Consider the following 22,554-nt stretch of genomic DNA (forward strand, 5'->3'; position numbering starts at 1 on the left):
CCCCCCCCCCCCCTCAACTAACTCAAAGTGTAGGGGCTTTATTTTTGTTATTTCTCCCTTCCAAGAGTCACTCCCCTCCCCCAGCAGCCGCACTACAAAGCTTGTTGTACAGGGACTCCATTAATCCTACATTTCCTAGATGGTATCTGAGGCACAGTGGGTTTCCACAGAAATTAATTTGTCCTGACAACAGGCCTAAAGATTGGAGTCCAGGGATCACTTGGCAAATTCCCTTTAAACTGAGCACAATAATAAACAGAAAGCTGATAACGACAGTTCTGAAAGACCACACAGAGGAAGGACCCCGAGTCGAGTCGCTCGGTGCGGATCTGCAAATACCTCCGATAACCGGCAGCCAGGAGCTTTGTGCTTGATAGGAAAATGAGCATGCTGATTTATGCACGTTTTAATACCGCAGCACCGGGCAGAACTAACTTCATCTAGTAACGTACATTTTTAACTCTTTGCTGGAATAATACTAAAAGTTCAAGACTGATCTGTTTTTAGACCATTCGGATTTAATATTTGTATTAGTAGCTCTGTGGCCATTTTTCATGTGTTTCGTTTTTTAAGGTAGCTTTAATTTTCTCCGTGCATCTTCCACGTGTTAACATTAACAAAAGTTGAACAGGGGATAACGTAATAATCCAAGGGATGAATCCAGAAAGTTTGCCATCTGTACCAAATATATGTTATTCGAGATTGTGTCAGTTTTTGGGTTCAGTCGTCGCCTGCGTAGTAATTCCTTATTAAGAATAGTAAAAAGCATTTTAGACAGCATTATTGCCTGATTGCTTGTTTTGATTTATCTTTGCCTTTGGTGCATATTTAAATGCTGTTGTTTACCCAAAGTTAAGGTACAGCAAATGGCCATGTTGGAAATACATACTAATATAGAAGGGAATAAACAAACATTCATTGGATATTTTAGAGCTTGTCAAGATAAGAGCATTTCCACCTCGGATTTTTGTCAATAGAGAATTTAGAGTTTTAATGATAATTAGGATTTGTGGTGTGTCAGTAAACCTCTGCCAGTTATATTTCTGAAAAAAGCCGTCATAATATTGAGTTAGGACTGATAGAGTGATGTTGAGTAAGATATGTACTGGATAACTTTTCACTGCTTAAGTATAGGGTATGTAACGATTTAAGCAACAAATTAAAAAAGGAAGACAGTATAAAAAGACCTACAGAAAATGGATTTTGGTTATTGAAAGATACCTTGGAAGTAAAGTCTAATTTTGTTCTCACTGTCCAAAGCGCATTATGAAATAACAGCCTCTCGATACAGAGAGGGCTGCGTAACTATGTTAAAAGAAGGCAACTAGTGTGCTTGACAGGTCTGGTTGTACACCTAAACAGCGTGAGTCACGTTTGATCACTTTTAATAGCTCAGATGTGTCTCTGAAGATGCCAAGTTGGCAGCGGAGCTCTCCATGATCCATCCAAACTCCACAACAGTCCTTAAAGGCGGTGCCTCCTCCGCAAACTTCTGCGTACAGAAACATGCCGAGGCTGGGGATGAGCAGCGATGCCGAAGCAGCAGACGGGCTGTGCCCGGGGAAGACGGGAGCAGTGGGTGACCCAGCTCCCGTCCCCTCCATCTCCGCTCTGTGGTGGGGTGGCAGGATGCCAGCGGCTGGGTAGTTACGGGCTTGGAATGCCGCTGCCCTCGGCGTTTGTCATACAGAGAGTTTATGTAAAAAAAAAAAAAAAAAAAAAAAAAAAAAAAAAAAAAAAAAAAAAAAAAAAAAAAGTTCTGTCTTACATGCTTTTCTGGCCCAGCTAATGACAAAACTGCCATTGACTTTGGTAAGGGCAGCATCAGACTCGCTGTTTAAGAGCTTAACGAGCTGAGAGGTGGGGCTCTACTACAGCGCTGGAGTGGGGTGCATGTACCACACCTCCTTGCTGAAAAATAAAACCTTTTCCTCTCATTATTGGCTTGAAATTAGTTTGTACACTGCGAATTTATCAATTACAGCCGGCGTACTTTGGAGATGAAATTCAGGACGAGTAGTGCAATTTGTATTTGTCACACTTAAAGAACTCCATTGTGCTGAGACGCAGAGGATTTGAAAACAACTAGTTTTAATGCTCTCTGGCTCCTCTTTCTAGAGTCTGATGCAAGAGCAAATTGACTTGCTGTGCCTTTTAGTTCTGTAAAGGAATGAACCGAAATACTTCCCCTCCACTTTTTATAGCAAAATCACTCTATGCATTTCAGTGTACAAGCTATTAGTTTTCTTTTGAATTTGGATCAAATCAGGCATTTTTTCCCCCAGCAAATAGTTCTCTAGCATGCTTTATACGTTTGATTCGAAGGACTGTGTATTATTTGATGTTCTTAGGAGATAAACAATAAACTTTTGAATATGTTTTTTCCATTTGAATACAAGCCTAGGGATGCTTCACCCTGCATCCTAAAGCCTGATTTCCCCTGGGACTCATTATCATGCAGCTCACATGTTCAGTCACCTACACTGTTGAACTTACTATCAAATAACCTTCGAAACGTTACTAGTTATTACGTGTCAGAGGGCAGATTTATGATAAACTAACTTTGAAACAAAATAATGAATTCTCAGCATTCTCTTTCCAGCAGCATTTCTGGTAATTTTGTTGGATTCAAATTTTAAAACAGTAAGTTGCCTTTTTTCCCTCTTATTCTATCCTATAAAACAGCTCCCTCCCCTCATGAAATTTCTCCCTCCTTAAATGTGGTTTATGATGATTTGAGCGCTGCCTATAAAGAATAAAAATGAGAGCATTTGTCTGTGAGCTACCAAACTGCCCACTGGAGTTCATCTGTGATTAAACTTTTCATGGCTTTCTAACTTGGTGAAAGTTAAATTAACTTAACCCTTAGCACAGTCCACCGGTGTCCAAAATACAGCTGTGCAATGGGTGTTTGCAAACGGAAATCTCTTCTCCTTGCACTTTTTGCTGCCAGTATTTTGAGGTTTCAAGTGAGGCTCTTGCACTAGAGTGACAAAAATCAATAGCGTCGTCTTCTCTGAAGCAAGAAACGTGGCTGAAGGCAGACTAGAAAGGCTGCCCCAGAAAGGTTTTGCAAAAGGGTGTCCTGAATTTCAGCCCCCAAAGTCCACATTTAGGGATCTGAATAATTGGCCGGTTTTCCATAAGGCTGAGCGTGACTTCAGGGGATCTGTAGGCACTTGGCCTCCTTCGAACTGTAGCCAGAGCGATCGTGACTTTTAATGAGATTGTATCAGAGGGGTGAAACTCAGGTAGATAAATGCTATATAATCGTTTTGAAGGTGATTAGAGTAGGAAACATCCGCAGATGAAGTTTAAAAGCAGGCTATATCAAAAATTAAGTCTGGCTAATTTGGGGAAAAAAAAAAAGATCAGTGTAGCTCTTCTTGGTACCAATGGAAATGTTTTTGTTGTATTTCAGGTGAGTATCAGGCAGCTTAATGTCTGCAGGATTTTCATCTCCTACTAGGCAAAGTCTAGGCTTTGAGATATTGCTCATCTGTGATAGTGCATGGGGAGTGCCTGTCCTAGGGTAGCTCTGTGAAGCTGGGGGATAGAGCCACCATCTTCAGTGCACTCTCTCATCTCTTGTGCTCCACTCGCCGTGATTATGGTTTTCCAAGGGCATTACGGGCGAAAGTTCCATATCAGGCTGTCTATTAATATTTATGCAGCAATTCAGGAGGTAATGCATTGTTAAAATACAAGTTGGAAATGCACCAAATTTAATCACTTTTAGTACTAGAAATTATCTATTTCTACATCAGATAGAAGGGGAGGGGGGGGGCTATCATTACAACATTTATTTTTTTTTTTTTTAACCTAGTTATTTGCCAGTTCTAACATGACTTGAATTAAAAGGGCAAGAGATGCTATTGTGGAGGTAAGGTTTTTAAAAGGAATGCAAGCTAGTATGTGAAATTTAATGCCCAGCGTTAAAAAAAATATTTCAAGTCATTACATACTATGTCAGGATGTCCACTGAGCGGTAGTGCCACGTCAGGCAGTCCCAGTCTTGCTTGCTTGCTCACATGGAGACCAGTGGGATTTGCCCTTTGCTGCTATGCAATTCCTCCTGCCTAAACGTAGAAAGAATATTTTTATCACTGATATCACTTCATTTTTGCAGCTGTCTGCTCGCATCAGGTTAGTAATATAAACTCTGCCAAAGACCAATCTCTCCCTTCCACAGGCTACAAAATCCACAATTATTATTTAGAGTTAACCTCCTAAGAAAGTGTTAGTTATTTAAACTGTTCAACCCGAAAAAGAATTGTTAGCTATTGTTATCCGAGGACCTCCTACAGTCTTCCCTTGGTCAAATGAGGCTCCTTTTGTTTTCAATGGGAGTTTTTTCTAAGAACAAGCTCCAAGCTTTCATGCAAGCAAAATAAATCCAGTGAAAGTAAAACATTAATTAAAATGTATAAAAAAAAAAAAAAAAAGGAAAATGTTCAAGAATTTTTTTTTTTTTTTTTTTTTTTTTTTTTTCCAGGTCACTTGGCTTTCTGATGTAATTTCTGGCAGATTCGTTAGCTTGGCTCCATCATGTTCTGTTCTGAACCATAGCGTGATGGGAGATGATCAAAGTGAGAATGCTAAAGGCTCGGGACATTTTAAAATGTTCTATTCTGGAAATTGTTCTAAAACTATAAACAGATTACATTAAAAATCTGTGTTACTGAACATGGTTGCTCATCATCCTTTTTTAGAAGGAGCTATTGAGAAGTTTGGGTAAACAGCCTTGAAGTCTTTATGATGGCAAGCTGGAAATTTCTCCAGAATTTTAGGCAACCCAAGCCTCTCTGAAATGTAATATAACCCATTTCTGCTGTTAGGCGTGTTGTTTTAATCTTTATACTTGAAAGTGGTAAGCATATGGGTCAGATCACCCACTCCTGCTAATGGACACAATTCCGGGGACTTCGGTGTCCAATTATGCCAGCTAAAGATCTGACTGTTGCTGGGTTTTATTTCCTTATTTTTTTTGTCTTCCTGATCTTTGACCCTTTATCAAAGGAATGCCGCCTATAATATGATAATAATATGAAATTCTGAGCTCACTTTCTAACAGTATATATCCTGAAGAATTGTAAAGATGCTCGCCTTTCTATGAAAAGCAGGTGATGAGCGGTTTCAGCCTTGTGATTGTCTTTGCTTGGCACAGGGGTGAGCCTCAGGTACCTCTGCCTGGCGCCGCAGTGGAATATTAAACATTTTTGCATTTCCATGAAACAGTCGCTCTGCGGGATGAGTGAGTAAATAAACTCATTGCCAAGTCAACACAATGACAGGAGGCCATTTTTCCTAATTTTAAATGCATTTTAGTGCTCAGGAAAGTGAGAAATCTTTGAGTTTTTAAGGGCTAGGCACTCTGGTGCTCTCAATCAGTGCTAGGATGTGGCTGAAGCTGGAGGCAGAAATATATAGGCAGTGTGACACCTTAGGTACATAATGGAGCTACGCAAGAGTATAAGAAGGATTTAGATCTATAAGCAGGATTTGACTATCTATTTTGATTTATGGGCCGAATATAAGTGTGTATTTTAAGGAGCCATTAGAGTTTGTGATCTGAAATATGCAGAGAGCAGGCTTCCCCTCAGCCTTGTGTAGGAGAAGGCGATGCAGGCTCCTCACGCAGGCACACATACTTCTTGATAGTAGGGGAAATGGCAGAGAATAGTCTGTACCAAGAAAACCCTCCGCTTCAGACTCTCTGCACCAAATACATGACGGAGTGGTCAGGAATGGCACCATCCATCCCTCATCACGGTACTGGCTGAGGAAGTAGGAAAGGGAAAAAAGAGATAGGGAATACCTATGTTGTGCTTCACTGTAAAGCATGTACTCCAGGTGCATGTAAATGAGTAAATTGGTGTTGTTGCTGTGGATAGGGCCACACAAATGATGGGGCAGGGCTGGGATTTGGAGGTGCAAGTAAAGAAAGGCATAGCAAGAACGAGTAGCTGCTGGGGCAGTCGGCCAGAGCGTGGCTAGAAACTTGGATGGACTAAATGTTGTGAGAGGCATACTGGGGCAATCACTTGAAAATTGTAGTGAGAGATTTTGGCACCTCCCAACCTGCTGCAGCAATGTAGCTCCTCTTTCTCAGGTGGCAACAGCAGTTGCAGCTGGTGACCCTCATTCGGTGCCCTCTGGCTCTGCCTTTGCTACAGCTCTTATCGTTTGGACAAATGCTGCTCTTGTTTACAATAATGTAAATTTGGAACAACCCCTCTGCCATTTTTTTCCAGCGCAAATATTGCATTCTGTGTAATTCCCATCTCCTCCTTCACACAGATGGAGCCTGGGAGGTGAGGGAGGAAGGATGCTCTTCCCAAATATCCCTGCATCCATCTTTTTGGCTGCAAGCCCCAGGTGACTGTGCTGACTGTAGATATGGGAGCTGCTGTCGGCCTTTTTTTTTCCCCTCTCATCTAACAGCGCTTCCCTTCCCAGCTCTAAACCCAGCTGTAAAGCAGGAACCATGGATGCAGCCCACCGTTTCTTTACTACACCTCATTACTGCGGCTCCAGCCCTGAGAAAAGGCTGCGTGGCCATGACAAACTGTGCGCTGGCTCTGTGATTTGTGTAAGCTCAAATTTTCCACTAATTCACTTATATATACTAGATGGAAAACACAGCCTCAGGGCTGCTATAAACCATGCTGCTGGAGCCACAAAGGGCCATCCTGCCAGCTGGGGAATCACTGGAGCATGCCGAGTGCCGGGGCTGGAGGAAGGAGTGAAATCGAGTTTCTGCACTTGTCAGAGGAGCTGCGGCGTGGGAGCGGGTCCGTCCCCTCCGTGCAGTGGTTACAGCCCCGACGGCACAGCCCTGCCAGCTCGGGTCCTTGTGCCTGAGCTGCTGCGGGGACGTGCTGGTTGGATCACGGGCAGGAGTGAACGTCCCGTCCTGGCCGCCACGCCGGCTCTGGATGACGGTTGACTGCCTAAAACCAGCCACTGTTGTGGGCTGTTGATTGGGAAGCACCGTGGCTTGCCCTCCTCTGCTCTCCTGCAGCCTCAACCCACCCTGGTGCTCTGTTTTGTGCCACGGTGCAATTCTGCAGCTTTAAGTTTCTGTATAACCAACACCACTGGTAGATAATTTAAGAGCATTTTCTTTTAAGAACAGCAAGAGTGCCACATGGCTGACTCCCCAAACGATTGCTTGTCTTGTTACAGACAGCTGTTGACCTGTTCCTTTAATGTTACAAGTCTGCATCTAACCGCTCTCTTAAGCCAACCTACTTCCTTCTTTTTAATGAAATTGTCCCTTTAGCCTTTCCTGGGCTGGCTTTTCAACAAGAACATTAGAAACAGTCTGCTCAGTTCTTTCCTCTGCTAACATCTTGCCCAGAGCTAACTTGAAGCTTCACTCTGTCAGCTGTAAGATATAGATATACTGTTGTCTTAATTACTCATATTTCTCCTGCTGCTCATAATTCTGCTTGTTCCACCAAAGAGCTCTTCAGAGAGCTTTACTGCTTCCCTTTCCCTTTCTTTGGGGGTTTAAAGGTTGTCAGATATATAAACGATCCTTGTTGCAGAGCTCTGGTAGTGACAGTGTCCTTTGTGGAGAAGATTTAGGGGGATGGGAGAACTAAATACAAACGCTTTTAGACTGCATCTCTGTGGAAGGAGAGAATGCACGTAGCGCTACCTTGCGTAACAGCATCAGGGAACGTGTTTGGCAAATCCCTTCTCTAACAAACAGCTAAGCAGCTGTTTCTTCTGCAGCTTAGAGTGTAGATGCTGGTTGTCAGGAGTAGGGTTCTTTACTCTCTCTCTCTCCACCACTGACTATCCGTGGCTCTATCTGACTGTTATTCCTCTAAAAATGCCGTTGGAAAGGCACTGGAAACTTGAAAAAAACCCCAAACCCAACCCGCTGTGCCATAGGGAAATTGTAGTCCTTTGTGGTTTCACCTCTCTCTTTTGTGATTATATGCCACTGTTTCTGTTATCTATATTAATTAATCTGTCTGCTACTGCTAGTATTTCATGTTGAGCAACCTAGAGCAGACCAACGACATGACGTCCATTTTTTTTTTGGACAAAGTTTTGAACAAGCTTTATCCTGGAAGTGAGCTCTCCGGTGAGTTACACCTTTGGCCAAAGCCCTTCCCTCCTGGCTATTTGAAGCCCGCTCTCAATTTTAACAGACCTCAGCTTTATACAGTCAGATAGTTCAGCGGCAGAATATATCTTGGTATTCAGCTGGTTGTCTCCGTTCAGCTGGCTGACAGGTTCAGGAAGTAGTACTGTAAGTTTATGTTAATTGCATAAATTACGAGCCTGTCAAACTGCTGTGGTTGAGCCTGTTTCCATCATCAAGCTTGTTGAGCTGGTGGTGTGGTTGGAGGTGGGACTGGGCAGGGTGCATTTTCGGCAAGGGGGGGGCTTAAGCCCTCCACTCCAAGTTTTGCTGCTACTTTAAATATCTGGTGGAAATGCTGTGCAAGTACAGAGCAAGAAATGTTTTAGCGTCAGAGCAGTGAGAGATGTCATGAGCAAAGATAACACACAGTTCTCCACAGTTAAAACTGACCTAGTAGTAGTAATAGGCAAATCAACAAGAGGATGCAATAAGTAATGACCAAACTCTTCTAGTAACAGAGATGAGACTAAAGAGTCTGTTAGGGGAAGCAAATGGAAATAGATGAGAGAACTCGGTGAGAGGAACTAGAAATAAAGAGTAATTCTGTTCTGTGTGGAGGAATAGCACGGAGAAAATAGCTCTTCATGCTCCTGAAGGGCTGAAAGGAATCAGAGGAGCTGCCTTGGAGAAGTCAAGTTTCAGGCAAGGTCACATGAGTTAGCACGCACGGGAAATCCATGGAAGCGATAGCTCATTTCAGACCACTGTCTATAGGAAGCTCATAGTCAGGGAATACCGCCTGAATAACGTGCCGTGCAGCTCCGGCCCCAAGACTGGACAGGGCGACAGGTGAAGCTGGTCCTGTTAAAAACTCAGTTCAGAGGAGTTTGCCATGGAAATTTGTTTGCTGCAGAGCATACCAACGAAGTGTGTGACTGGGCATGGGCATCTGCACCTCTCCCATCTGCGGGGTGAGCTCTGCCTGGGTGCAGGCTGCCCAAATACCTCATTTGCCTTTGCAGAAGAAGGCACCAGGACGCCACAGGGAAGGACTCTGGGAAACTGGCAAGGCCCCGGGGGCATCCGTTCAGCCTGATGCTATTGTGAGGGCTGCTGGCATAGCTGGAGGCTGCAGAGTGCAGGTGGCAAGCAGGTATTTCCCTCTATTTGCTCAAGGTTTTCTCCTGGAGCCTCAGCACTGTCTCCGGAGAGCAGCTCTGAGGGCAATGTGGTTGGTTAAGTGGGTGGTCATGCAGCTGCTCTGGCACCTAGTCCATCCTGGCAGCTACTCCGCACCGAGCAATTTCCTGCCCAGTGCATCTTCTGCAGTAACGTTGGACAAACAACTTGACCTTGTGCCTCAGCTCTCCAAACCTAAGGATGTTTCCCTATTAACTCCTCTCCACAAACCCAAGGGGTGTTAAAAGAAGTAGGTCTCATGACTGTGTGGTACTTGGATGCCATGGTAATGTAATTAGCTGCACAGCAATCTTACTAAAAATGTCCTTGGTGGAGGAGAGGATGGGGTGGGGGACTCGTTTAGAGGATGGATGTTAAAGGGGAGGAAGTTTCCAGACCTGTGGCTTCACCACAACTTGACTGTACAACACAAGTCCTTCAGTGCAGATGCGAACCCAGAGCTTCAGAGTGTGATGTTTACCACACGTGTCCGTACAAAATATAATGCAGCACAAACTATTTGAAGTGTTAATAGATTATGTAACAGCTTTCCACCCCCAGCAAGTCTTTTGAAATTTTTATATGGTATCTTGGGCTAAAAATCTTTTTCAGCTGATGTAAAACTTGCAGTAAACTTCAGGAAAGTGTTCCTGTTACGGTTGCTTCCTCATTTTCTCCCTCTTTCTCTTCAACGTTACATATGGATCCAGGAACTTCGGGGCTGCTTAATGCAAAGGAGAGAGGCACAGGGTTCTGCGTGGAAATCTGAAAGCCTCGGTGCAGAAAAGCTGTGCTGCCGATTAGTTTATCTCTGTTACTCTGCCAAACCCCCAGACTTTGGCAGCCTGGGTCTTCTTTTGCCTTTTTATATCCGTTAGGTCCTTTTCCTCCCTACCCTCAGAATGACCTCCGTAGCGATGGCTGCCAAATGTTACCGATATTAAATATGAGGATGTGTATCAGCATCCACAAGGCACACGCTCCCGAGCCGTTCAGCTGGAGCAGCAGCCTGTGAATTGTCTGAAGCTTTTGGAGTTAACGCTTTAGCTCTGGTTAGTTGGGAGTTAGAGTAGCATCGTGTCACCAGATTCTTTTCTCAGCTGTTTCCTCGCTACTCCAGCAAGGAAGACATTTGTGTCCGTTGTTAACCCTACTGTATATTTATAAAAGACATGATAGGCTGTGTTTGTGGGTTAAATGAAGACTAATGGTAGTAATAAAAAGTAAGGTTTCATAACAATATTCAGAGAATTTTTCAAAAATTAGGTGAGATAATTGCGTGATGTAATGAAGGGCAAGCTTGCATTGGGTGGGATTTTGGTGATTTCTTTATTCAGATGTTGTTCTCCTTTATTCAGATTTTCTTGCATGCTAGGACAAGGCACAGCCAGCCATGTTTTCCATCCTGATGAATGAAACTGAGCTCAAGGAGTTTAGCTGCGATTGGCTTCCCCTGCAAGAAAGATTGCTCTTTGTTGCCTGAATCATAATTTTAAGGCATGAAAACTATTCGTCAGGAAAGCAGCATTTTAACTCCTTACATCTTGCAGCCTGATCTTTGCAAAGTAAAAAAAAAAAAAAAAAAAAAAAAAAAAAAAAAAAAAAAAAAAAAAAAAAAAAAAAAAATTTCCTCATCCGCTGAAGTTGATCAGAGTTTGCTCTGGGTTGTAATAAGTCGATAAGGTCACCTTGATTACTGTACATTGGTGTGGCCCTGATGGCACGCTCTTGATAAGACAGCCCATTGCTGTGATTTAATCCAAATCTGTTTAATCATATATAATCCGCATCATTCAAATACACTCACCAAGGATCCAGTTTTATAGCTGTACGAGGGGAGGGAAATCTCGTGTTGTCACAAGTCATGCTGACATCAGTGGGGTTTCTTATTGATGTAGGACTTAGTGCTGGCACATGCAATTACAGCAAAATTTGGGGTTTAGCATATTTGCAATTTGAGGTATTTTTAGGAGGCGGTTGCTTTGAGGTAAACGAGGAAATGAACTCTGGGCCACGTCCAGCAAAATCTTTGACTGAGAGTTGTGCCCAGTGGTCATTCCAAGGAAAATATATACAATAATCTGAAATTATCTGTTGTGCCATTAACAAATCATAAATGTTTTGTTTATATTTTGGGGCAGAAATTTCACTTTACAGAAAATATAAAAAAGAACCTCTGCTCCTCCCAAGGGCGTTCTGTATTGTTTCAGAAATGTTTCAAGAAAAACAAAAGATATTTGTCAGCATAAGTAATCCTCAGACATTATTGCAGTGTTGCTGGTTTTCACGTTCACGATGCCAGTATCAGATCCCACCCCATCGGCGTCACCATTTGTTAATGTGATGCACACGTAGCTCTGCAGCCTAATGCCTTATAGCCCTGAATCTAAAAAACCTGCTCAAACCCACGGGTAACTGTCAACATCTGAGTAATCCTGTTGGAAGTCAGTCCATGCATCCGTTAACTGTGCAAACTAATCCTGAAAAAATTTTAAAAAAAATTATGAAAAGGGCAAAAAGAAAACACCACGCTTTCCAAGCCGATGAAACTCCACGCATGCTTAAAGTTAAATACTGGGATAAATAAATAGTGCATAATCGGAATGAATCCGTACCTGTAACCATGGTTTATTGGTTATCCAGCGAAATCACAATACAAGGTGAACTTTTTTCAGTTTGCACACTGTATCACTTCCGACGCATTTCTGACTTGCCTTTTTTTTGTGGCCATTTTGCAATTTTCTATGGATTTGTTTAGATTGTAAATAGGCACACACACTAGCTGAAGCCAGATAATTTCTTCTGGCCAGCTTTGCCAGTAAATCACTGAGGTATGTAATTGGGTTTCTATAAAATCGTGCATTGTGAACTTGGGAATAAGTAAAACAGAAGCAAAAAGTTGATTTTTGTAAATAGTATCATGCTTGTGCAAAACTCCTGCTTTGACCCCGTTCTTCTACTCCTTAATCTGAGCATTTCGATTGTTCTTTCAAAGTTGAATGAAAAGCAAACTACGGAATAAATCCGAGCAAAACTGGTAATAATATCTGGTTTGGCTCGTAGGTGGAGTTGAATACAATGCCTGCATTTGTGGTTAACTACAAGCAATGTGTTATGAGGACGATGGTATTCAGACACATACCCAAACAATTTGCTTCAGATAAAGCGAATACAAGACTCTGACCAGCAGGAGAAGAACAGGTGAGAACCCTCGAGAGTGGAACTGAAATAATAAGTATTTTGATGGTCAGGAAAAATATTTGTCCAGTAACACAATAGATCTTCTGTCAGAAACTCAAAATACTAATTACAATCTGCCTAAAGACTTATTATAAGTGAAGTGGAGATAGAAACATGTTTATATTACGGGGAAGCTTATTTGCAGATAAGCAGGAAACCAGTCACACATCTTCACAAACATAATTTTAGCTGTTTTAATTAGCAGGTTTGCTTTGATTTAATTTAATTCAGTGATTCCTTCTATCTTTACTGACACATGTGCAAATAAAATGTGCTGACCTGACTTCTGACACCCAGTTTCCTTTTTCATTTCTGTTTTGGTTGTTGTTGTTTTCGGCAGTGTTTACGGTGAAATGATGGGGTCAACACTTCCTAGCAGCATGGCCAACAGATGTAGCGTGGGGATGACAACTGTACGTTGGAGTGGTCTTTTGTTACCCCAGCACTGACTGATTGCTGAGGTGCTGGAAGCCAGGGTGTCAAAGGCCATCAGAAGTCCTAATAGCCTCTAGATCCCAATTCTATTAAGGGTTGGAAGGTCCAAAAACATCCCTTTTTTTTTGTGTAGTTGTGGTAAAAGTGCGGTGAGCTTTTTTGCTAAAGAATGAGACTCTAGAAATAAGCCCCATGTGTGCCTTTAGCAACTTATTGTAGCCTGTTCGTCAACTTTGGGTTGAAAAGCAAGGTTTTAAAGCTGTCAGAATTCGTATATTTAATGTTTGGAGATTTGGTGGTTTTACTTAACAGTGAAAGTAGTTATTGACGGAATAAAAACTCGTAGTTTGGAGTAAAAATATCACATTAACATACCGACAAAAAAAAAAAAAAATCTGTGTTGACTTTGCTGAGTTTTTTGTTGGTCTGAGTGCTTGGAAACTTTTTTTTTTTGGAAACTTTTTTTTTTTTTTTTTTTTTTCTTCTTGTTTATGTCAGAAAAACAACTGCTAATACACCAGGTGTTGTTTTCCCTTCTCTCTCCAACCCTCCCTTTTTCAGTGTCTCACAGCTGTATGATAGGTAATTAAAACAATCACTGAAATGTTTTAAAGCTGTTGTAGCCTTTAGTTGACTTTTAAAATTCATATTTGAAGAAGAATGGTAAAATTAATTTGTATCTGGCTCAGAAAAGTGCTCTTTACTTGAGCAATGGACTTTACAACGTTGCCAACAAAAAGAATGAAATGAATATTATACTTACCTTTATCTAGGGTTATTCTGTTAACTGTTTTATACTGGAAATTATTTTCAATATCATACAGATGTCTACAAGTCATGAATGCAGCAGCCCTAGCATGCAGTCAGATAGCTCTCCTACTTCATAATCATGGTAAAAATAATAATTCACAAGGAGTAAACTTGCCAGGACAATTAAATGATTCTGCCCCGAGATAATGGAAAGATGAAGTTTATATTCTTGTACTGTAAAATATGTAAGGCTGGAAAGTGTTATTAAAGGAGTATTATGTGGTTCTTCTGAAAAGAATGGTAATTTTACAGGTTCATCCTTCTACTGTGGAAAGATACTTCAGAGACTATGAGAAATGGAGACTTCTGGATAGGCAATTTTTGGTGTTGAAACACTCTTCTGTCTTCCTTCCTTGTCTCTATTTTTTTGTGTTTCAGTCGGTAGTGGGCTTTAGGAAACTTGTAATTCATTCATTATGGAACGCTTTGTCTATGGGACGGGATTTTGTTCTTAAAATAAACTTCCATGCAATATATTCTTTTTGATCCTTTAAACCAACCCTTAATCTTTACAAATAGATGTGTTACGTCAGCGTAATGCGGATCCTTTTCTCCCTTTTTGCCCTCTTTTTCTGGTTTGTCCCTCCTTGGAGGTTTGTGCTCTCTGGCATGGGCAGGAGCGGTGGCAACTGCTGCATACAGAAGAGGCAAGGTCAGGAATTTTCAGTATGAATGGAATTGGTTCAGGCTTCAAAATTATTAATTAAAAAAAAGCCATGTAGGATGGAAGTTTTTTGCATATCCCTCATCGGTTTGTGGGGAATCCCTGCCTGGTATGTATGCCAATATGCATACAGAGCAAGTGTTTCAACACGTGTACTTCTGAAAATCTGACAGATACCAGGGAGCAGAGCACAAACTGAAAATATCAGTACCGACAAATTTAACTAATGACTCTTCCCCATTGATTTAAAATAAATAGTTACTGCTTTTTGTGCAAATATTTCCTGTTGATTAAAGACAGCATAATCTCGTCCTCTTTATTCGCTGCTTTGTGAATGTTTCTAACCACACACGGGTATTGAAAAAAAAAAAAAAAATTTACAAATGTGGATAAGACTTAAATACTCATCTGCATCTTTGCGTCAGCACAACTCAATTTGACGGTGTATTTTTGCCAGGTGGAATAAAGAGCAATAAATTAGTTTCGAACATTTATGATCTTGCATTATAAAGACTGCAACAGGCTGTGTTCAAAATCAATTGTCAGAGTGATGGGGGATTAATAACTGCGGTACTGTAACCTTTTATGTATGTGCAGACCGGGTAAGGGCACTTTTCAAGATCTGCTGCCATATTTCATTATTGCAACTTATATTTGAAAGACCTTTTTGATGCCTAAAAAAAAAAAAGAAACAGATTAGTTTTTAGTAGAGCTGGATGAATAACTCATAATTAATAATTCATTCAGTGAATTTTGCCTTTTATTCTGTGGGAAGGATTAAAAAAAAATAGTTGTCAAAATTTCTCATGAGTTCTATTGACTAGTTTTGTTGTTTTGGTTTTTTTTTTTTAATAAAAACTAGAAATCAGAATTCAGGGTGTGTTACTTATTTGTGATTGACAACTCATATGGCATTGCTTTAATTCCCCAATTAATTGACAAATACTAAAATACATTTCATGATTAAATGTTTGATGAGAGTGTATTTAAAACCCCCTTTCTACAGACATGCAAAATCTGTTTTTCGCAAGCACTACTGAATGTAAAAATCCAAGTGCAGGAAAATTGTTGGAAAGTAAATGCAAATGAGGCAGGAATATGGCCAAACCAAGTTCATTACAAGACACAAATGAGTTTCTGTGGGCTTCCAGAGTGTTTTCCAGCTGTAGTTTCCCTCTTCAGCTCCAGCACCCATTTCGGCAGAAGCCTACTAAATATTTGGGATAAACACGGGAGCAAGGTAACTGAGAGCTGTATTGAATTTCCCTAGCTCCCCCATGTTGTGTTTCTTGATAGTGAAACGTTTTATAATAGTGAAACCACACGAGGAGTTGCCATCGTTTGGCTTTCTTTGCCTCTCAGCTGGCAAGTTCACCAGTGCGAGCTCTACTGGGCTCAGAGGCATCTATGGATTCTTCGGTGTTTTGTTTTTTTTTTTTTCATATATGCACTTTATTTTGGTTTCTTCCTAAATAGAGGTAAAACAGTTAAATATTTCCCAACAAAATACACATATGTAATCTCAAGGGCCGTGCATACCATCGAACTGTCATTTCCTTCGATTAACCTTCACCTGACCTCTCTCCCTAAGGCAGTTTCAGATCCTTTTGTTCCTCCATTTAAGTCCTGCGCTCTATCAGGTGAGTACATCTGTCATTCAGGAGCTGGCCATTTTACTAGAGAACTCGGTGGAGATGTGGTAACGGAAAACCGGGCAGGGTCTGTCCCAGACCAGACAGCCCAGTCTCATACGCAGGGCCGGTGTCACTTACTGGGTGTCTCTAGGAGTGTAAAGGAAGCAGAGCTCGCACAAATGCCATTGAAGATAGCTGAATTTTAAGAGTGTCTATTAATTGTTTTATGAATATCATTAAATATTTAAGATCAGAAAAGGATCATGGCTGAGATCAACGGAACTTTTCTGCTCCGCAACTCCCTCACGTTGTCGGGAAGTGCCAGTTTGTGGAGAATAAAATTACTAACAGGAGAGGATCGGAGTTAATGAATCACCACCTTTACAACAGTAGAGTTTGGAAATTGCCACGGTGGTCGGTTTTAGCATTTTGAAACCCAACAGGTTTGTGTTTCAGGTCCTTATTTTATAATTATTTTTTTTTTTTATCTACAGATAGCAAGAAAATGAAAATTAAAAAGGCCAGGAGCAATAAAACATTTTAAAACGATTCACGCCTATAAATTTCACTTGATCTAAACTGAACTTTTCTGGATGGCAAGAAATGTTACTGCTTTGTGTCACAGCTTGGGACAATTTTATTTATTTTTTTTTTTTTTAAACTTGAAAATTCATCTAGGGGAATAATATGGAACTGAGATACAACGAATCCAGTTAGATCACACATTTGGCTGACAGCAATGAAGAGCAAAGCCTGCATTGAATCCAGAGCTTCTGCTTATGTAATAGAATATTTTTTTAGAATGATAATAAAGGTCATGTGTGATGAAGTATCTCTTCATCCCAAAGTAAGCTGGTACAGTGGCTCATGGTAGTTCTGAAGAGCTAAAACTGTACACCTTGATTCTAGGCTTAATTTCACTGTTGAATCTCATATCTTTCCTAATAGATTAAAAATGTGTTACCAGAAGCCTCAGCATCGTATCAGTTCTTACAGATGAGGATTGACTCATTCCTTAAGTCAGTCTCTGATGAACTAAATAGGTCAGACTTCCTTAACATTTCATCATCAGGCATACTGTACGGATCTTACATGATTTTTTTGGTAGATATTCTTTTTACCTCTCTCAGTTTGTCCCTTTATTTATTTATTTATTTATTTTTATTATACAGTTTAAAGTTTGAAGAACAGAGTCAAAGTATGCAACGTTTCATGATTTCTATTCAGCCTTCAAGACTGCGAGTTGAAAAATAGTGAGTTTTAACGTAAGAGAACTGTACTATAAGATTTCTGTGCAAACGCTGGATTCATTCCTTCTGCAGAGAGTTTATAATCTATATTTTAAGCTTTAATTCATGCTGGATTTTTTTTCCGATTCTAGTGGGAAAGTTGCATTTTATAACCCACGTGGAAGCAGATATCGTTACAGAGGCAGAGCAGAGATGCTGGTGAGAACTGCCAACGTGACGGGGTTGGTAAGTCTGTACAGCCAGCAGCACCGGGGTCTGGCTTTGGTGTGAACTGCTGTGCTTTGCCCAGCTGTGTTTTAACTAATACCTAGAAAAAGTCGTTATACGATTCCACAGGGATTGTAAAAATCTCAGTTTTGCAGTATATGTGACCTGTTACTGTCCCTGTTAAGGGTTTTGCAAATGATTCTCCAAACTTTTTTCTGTGAAATCCTCTCCGAAACCAGTCTGCTCTCCGTGAGTGTTCTGTAGTGACGGAGATGCACTCACCTGGTGCACTGAAGAATTTAAATGGAAGAACAAAAAGAAACTGAAATTGCCTTAGGGATTGAGGTCAGGTGAAGGTTAATCAAAGGAAATGACAGTAAAATGGCATTCATGGCTCTTGGTACATTTTTAATCATTACTCTCTCTCCCTCTCATAAAAGACACAGGAGATGTACAACTTTTCACCCTTTTATTTAGTTAGGCGTGATTTTTATTTTTGTCTTGATTATTTAAAAATATCCTTTCTTTTAGATTTCTCTCATAGATTTAGCTCCTGAAAACTTGCTTTGCAGCGCCTTAAAAATATGTGTGGGAAATCAAGAATGTGTGTGTGGGGGGAAGAAGAATGTTAGGAAAAGGGAGTAATTTTCCCCAGAACATCTCTCATTTCATCTTCTCTTTCTAATGTGATAGATTTTGAAGGATTCCTAGAAGTCATAAGTGTAGAGAATAAAATACTCAGAAAAGCTAAATATTCACATTATTACACAAGTGTCAGGTTAAATGAAGCCCGTGAATGCAACTACTGGAAACCAGAATAGTTTCTTTCAGGCTCTGCTAATCTACAAGTAATTACTCTGGTTTTAAGTATAGATGTTTTGTATATTTAAAAAAAAAAATAATCTGAGAATAACTTTCATGATTACAATGGAATTTTGAAGTCATGTCTTAGTTTGTGGGCTGTGGGTTACATTCTGATTTTGTGTATGTGAAAAGGCCCTGTTTAGAACTTTCATTTTCCAAGTTTGGAGTTGTCACTTTATGGTAGTCACCTTAGATAACTTTGGCATAACTACAACAGGAACAGGAGCAACTGTTTATGTAACTTATAACTGCCTGAGGCAACTTTTAAAAAATGTGAGCAATGCATTTTTATTTTTATTTTTTTTCCCCAAGTCTGTTTATATAGCTCCCTTCCCCCCATAATGCAGAGAATCCTAAAGGATATATATTAAACCCAAACAGCTTTCAGCTGGGGTAACTTGGCTATAGCAAATGTATACTCCCTGCTCTTTAGATCACATGCTATGAAGCATAATGCATCGAGCACCTTCAGCGGTGCAGCTGGCAGTCGAGCTTAGGCAGGACCTTGCGGTGTTAAGCCTTTAGAGAGGAATGGGTGGCTTAAAGAAAACATATTACTGCAGAAAAAAAAAAAAAAAAAAGTGATGTTTTATACATAAGCTTTCTCCACATCTCGAGGGGAAAAAAAAAAAATAATCTGGAAGTCATTTCTTTGTGTGTCGTTGTGCTGTTTATGGCTGTGATTGCTACTGGTAGTGTGGCACTTTTCTGCCAGATCCCACATAGCAAACGCTGCCACATGGGTGCCAGATGGGCTGTTTGCCAGGGAGCTGGAGGAGGAGGGAAAGCCCTGTTCCACCCTCCAAACGCCGCTGGGAAAGAGCTCGCCAGGCAATTATTGGAAAAGTAGAGAATTGGTCAAAAACGGGAAAAATGTACCCGAAGTCATTGGGTGGAGGTTGAGCTGAGTTTACATCTCAAACCCCAAAGTTCCTGAGTCACGCAGGGAGGTGAAGAGAAACAGGACTGGGAGGGCTGAGCTCTGGGAACTGGAGCGAAGAACCGCACAGCAACAAGTGACTGACTTTGCAGACACGGATAGATGAGTAACTTGAGTATTTGCCCGCTTACAGGATTTGGCTCTGTGATTTTATGATGCTGCAATAATGTCAACGTTGTGTTTATGAAGGGCATTTTGTAAAGGTACCCCCCATCAGCCCAAGCTGACTGTTTCACCCAGAGCTTCCTCATCTTGTAAAACTTCTGTACTAGTAATAGAAATACAAATAAGTTTTGGTGTATCTTTCGCAAAAGAGGAATATCTGTTTAAGGAAAAGAAGAGTAAAATATGAGGGAAATCATCTTAAATGCAAACTGAACACCTCAGTTGGAGATAGCATTCACTGCTGACAACTGGAAAACTGTTGGACTGAGAGAATATATATATATATATTTTTTTTCATAAACAACAATATGACCTCAGAATTTTTCTGAAGTAAATATTGAAGAATCATAGCCAAATCATATGCCTACTTTTAAAGCATCCAATAAAAATAGTCAGACTGTTATATGCCTACGTAAACAAATTATTCAAATGCAGGAAGTATTAATTTAATTTGAGCATTTTTATTCCAGCCATTCAGACCTGCTTCCAGAACATAATGAGTAAATTTCTTTAGAGGTTTCTTTTAAAAAGTGGCCGAATTTCTTTAGTCTTTAATTTTTTTTCCAGAAAAGTGGAGTTGACTGGTAAAAGTACCAAGTCTACTGTCCAGTGGAAGAAACTGAGGCTGAAATGAAATCTCCCAAATGTGGCGTCCGAACACATTTCACTGCTGTGCATTTTTCCTGCCTGGGTTGTCCGTCAAAATAACGGGGGTTGGGAAGGGATTCAGCCCTGTACCTCGGTCTGAGCATCCCAGGGAGCATCCTGTGCCCGTGGGGTGGGAGGACCACCGGGATCATCGCTCCCTCTCCTGCCCCTGGATCCCATCCCAGATCAGGGCTGCTTGTGAGGACAAGGGCTTTCCATCTGAATGAAGCTGGATTAATGTTTTTTTGGGTGTTGTCCATGCTGCAGAATGACTGTGGGATAAAATGTGAGTGTTTACAGTTTCCCCTGTGGGCAGAAAGCAGGGTTTTGTGTTCAGTCTTGGCTGAAGCTGCGGTGAAGGCAATGAGGTAGCTGAAGATCAGAGGGGAAGCTCTGCTCGGTGTCTCGCAGTTTTGCAGCTGGTTTTCACATCTTGTACCAGATTAACAGCGCCCCTGCCCTGAGAGGGGGGTTCAGAGTGAGCAAGCTCATTTGAGCATCAAAGTAATATGATAAAAAATGATGAAGGAACAGCAATAACTGATGCTTTTGCGTTTCCTTTCACTCTCTGTTTGTGGAGAGAAACCTTCTATGAAAGTATTCTCAGGTGATGTGTTTCTGTTGGAATAAATTGGTTGTCTCAGTTTGATCCCCAAGCCTGATAAAAAATAACATTTTTTTTTTGTACCTTATTAGAAGTCTCGTCGAGTCCAAAGCCTGACAGATCTTTGCTGTGTGTGAGGATCATTGTAGGTCAGTGATGTACTGAGTACAGAGGCTCCTGTGCCCGTGGTGTAGGTGTCCTGCTGATAAACAGAGGGGTTTGTTTCTGGTGCTCACAGATTTCCACCTTCATTTTTCACTCTTCCACCAAGACGCAGTGATGCTTAGGAGAAAATTCATGCTGTTTAATTTTAGATACCCAATTTAGGTTGCTTCTGGCTTAGCGAAGCACAAGCTCCGCTTGCTGCAAGTCCAGAAGTGTTGCTTGAATTGCAGAGTCAGCTTCTTGCTTAAGCCTAACTCTGGGTGTGCAGAAAAAGCAGTGAGGAGTGCGGCTCTGCGACGTCTCCGTCAAGGCTGTTCCCCTGCCAAGGCTTCTAGAGCCGACTGGGCTCTAACCTGAGCACCTAAATCAGATCCCTTGTGAGTGCAGAACCAGTCATTTCAGGGCTTTTTTTTTTTTTTTTTTTTTTTTTTTTTTTTGGTAAGGGTTTCTGTGATTAATCATCAATATAACCAAGGTTTGAAAAAGAAACGAGCCAAAGTCTGTGAAAACGTTTCTAAGTGGTCAAAGTTTCACACTGTCTTCTGGGTGAACCCAGATGCCAAGTCAGTGGGGAATAAGCTGTGTGATAACCTTCTGCCAGCTGGGTCATTGCTTCTCCAGGCGTTTTGCACCGTTGGTTCTTGCACCACTAGAAACACCCAGAAGCAGAAGGTAGCCATCTCTTTTGTCAAATCAGGTGAGGTAGACACCCCTCCTGAGGTTATTTGTTGTATCACGTGAAGTTAATTTAATGTTTAATACATGCCAACATGGAGTCTAACCTTTTTTTGAGAGAGATTTTAATCTGAAAATACACTTAGAGCAGTGACTCCCTTGCATTCTCTCCTGCAGGAGGACGGACGTTATCTGTAAGAGGGCATTAAAAATGGGGATATTTCTTGATGGGGTTAGTTTAGAGACATGAACCACAGCAAGACCTGGTTGAAAGAAGACACCTTTGCAATCAGGGATCTTGTCTGTATGAGAATCATCGGAAATTCAGGAGAGTGGTGGCTGCCTGGGCAGCCCTGAAAGGCTTTGGACAATTTACTGTGGCCACCTGTGGTTATTAGTTTAGAAAATGTGTCACTATTTTACTCTGGCATCTGTTCAAAGTACTAATTCTGTGGATCAGTGTCTTTCAGATGAAGAAAGTGAAATCCTTTTTTGCCCCTGGTGTCTGAGTAAATTGATATCAAATACTCTAATGAAAAGACAACTGTTGTCAGCAGAGGCAAGCAACAAGAAAATCTGGGACAGGAGGTAACTTCATGATGGATTCTACATCCTCAGGGACTTTCTGGGCTCTGAGGATTAATTTTCTATTACATCCACATGTGGGGCTTTTCTTAAATACACTTTCACTAACAGCTTAATAACTTTTTTTTTTTTTTTCAATTAAAATATCATAAAACCCTCCAACTTTTTGCCATTCTGCCACTTAGAGGCCAACACTTTCATCGTTGTTGACCACTGTTGCCACCTTTTCCTTAAATGAGGCATCTTTTTGCTGCCCCACTGAAGGCAGGGTTTTGAAGAGAAAAGGCACTCTGCGGAGAGGAAAAACCCCCTTGGGAACTACACTTCTGCAGTGGTTCGTTAGTAAACCCTTGTTTCCATGATAGCTGGCTTGGTCTCCTGCAAA

At 41.1% G+C, this 22,554-nt stretch overlaps 1 long non-coding RNA gene across 1 annotated transcript in view; it reads left to right on the plus strand.

The window, feature by feature from the left end:
* The window catches only part of LOC113480229, an 80,499-nt gene that overhangs the window by 6,926 nt on the left and 51,019 nt on the right, over nt 1–22,554 (plus strand). The window contains exon 2 of the long non-coding RNA XR_003398440.1: nt 12,347–12,484. This is a non-coding gene — a long non-coding RNA (uncharacterized LOC113480229). The remainder of the gene's footprint in view (nt 1–12,346; nt 12,485–22,554) is intronic.

This window comes from Athene cunicularia (genome assembly GCF_003259725.1).
Source record: "Athene cunicularia isolate RWA chromosome 4 unlocalized genomic scaffold, athCun1 chr4_part3, whole genome shotgun sequence".
NCBI lineage: Eukaryota > Metazoa > Chordata > Aves > Strigiformes > Strigidae > Athene > Athene cunicularia.